Source organism: Diachasma alloeum, unplaced genomic scaffold (assembly GCF_001412515.2).
Source record: "Diachasma alloeum isolate Michigan unplaced genomic scaffold, Dall2.0 Dall_scaffold_00637, whole genome shotgun sequence".
Taxonomy (NCBI): domain Eukaryota; kingdom Metazoa; phylum Arthropoda; class Insecta; order Hymenoptera; family Braconidae; genus Diachasma; species Diachasma alloeum.
Genome location: NW_021680769.1, coordinates 29,236 through 30,764, shown reverse-complemented (window position 1 = coordinate 30,764; position 1,529 = coordinate 29,236).

The window sequence follows — 1,529 nt, the reverse complement described above, 5'->3', positions numbered from 1 at the left end:
ATATAATGAAATTTACATTATTGAATGAATTCCAGATTTTGAAGAAGAAAAAGATGGGGAATTCCAAGTTGGATGCTGTACAGTCATCAAAATCGGAGTGAGAGATGGTAGACAACACTCCGATTTCGCATACTATGAAAGTGCAGAAAGGACAAGAGGAGAAGCTTTCTTTAGAGCGAGGATGGTGAGAAATACACAACGAATTATTCTAAATATTCATCATTTTTTTCTGAGAATTTAAATTGCCATCAACGAGAATTAATTATTCACTAGAATAACTTGGACTTCGACTCTTCCATAATTCATAATGAGAGCGATGACGCGCTTCGCGCGTTGAATGCAGTTTTTTTAAAATTGTATCTCCTCCTCGATTTTTCAACCGTTCTGAATTTTTCTCCTTCTAGAATATTGGGTATAACATTTCGGAAAACAAAAAGCCAGGAATTCCCGTTTGCCCGTTTCCTTGTCGAGAAAAAAAAATCAATCACAAAAATCTTTCACAAAAATTTGAGTTTTTTGTGACTCTCTTCGAAAAATTGCATCTCATCCTCCATTTTTCAACCAATCCGAATTTTTCTTCTTCTAAAATATTGGATATAACCATCCGCAAAAAAATACGCCGGAGATTTCCGTTTGCTCGTCTACTTGTCGAGGAAAAAAATCTACAAATTTTATATTTTCACGTTTGGGACCATTCTACGTCATTTTCCCGCAAAATAAGAGAATCGAAAAATTGAACGATTGCAACGCTCATATTCGGAAGCAAGAATGAAAAAATATTATTAAAAGAAAAAAAATATATTTTTATTCTTTATTCCATATTCCGGCCCTTTCTGCCCCCCTTTCTGGCCAACTGCCCCGAGAAAAAATATTGAGTTGAAGAATTATAATTTTTACAGGTGTCAACGACTAATGCGCTCAGAAAAGTACTCTGGTATTTTGAGGAAAGTCGGGGAATTTTAAGAACGAGGACTTCAATTATGTACTGCTTTGAAAATAACTGCACAATGGAACAACGGGCGCGAAAAGAGCTTGCTCTTCAAAAGGAACAGCAAGAATTCGAAGCAAAAACAGGAGGGAGTGGACGAAAGAGGAAGAGTGAAGAAGAGGAAATCAATGCCAGGAAGGAACGCTTAGCAAAAGCAACAGAAATGAAGAAGAAATGGTAAATCGAAAATAACAATAGCATGGATGGCGATAAAAACAACAAATAAGAATATGAATTATTAAAAATTATTTAAAAATTTTAGTAAACAGATTACTAAAAATATTTTTAAAAAAAATTATATGAATTGTGTCAATTAACTGGGCTATAAAACATCGATACCGGTATTTCGGAAGCAGAAAATTGAAATCCGTTGGATATTTGTCGAGATTTTCAATTTTTAATCAAATAGGTTTCAATATGAAATCAAATATCTTCGGAATTATCCAGCCGATTTCGTTCATTTTTTAACTGGAATATTCTATCATAAACACGGAACTATAAGCAAAATTTCAAGTAGATATATTGATTTTCAGGGAATCTG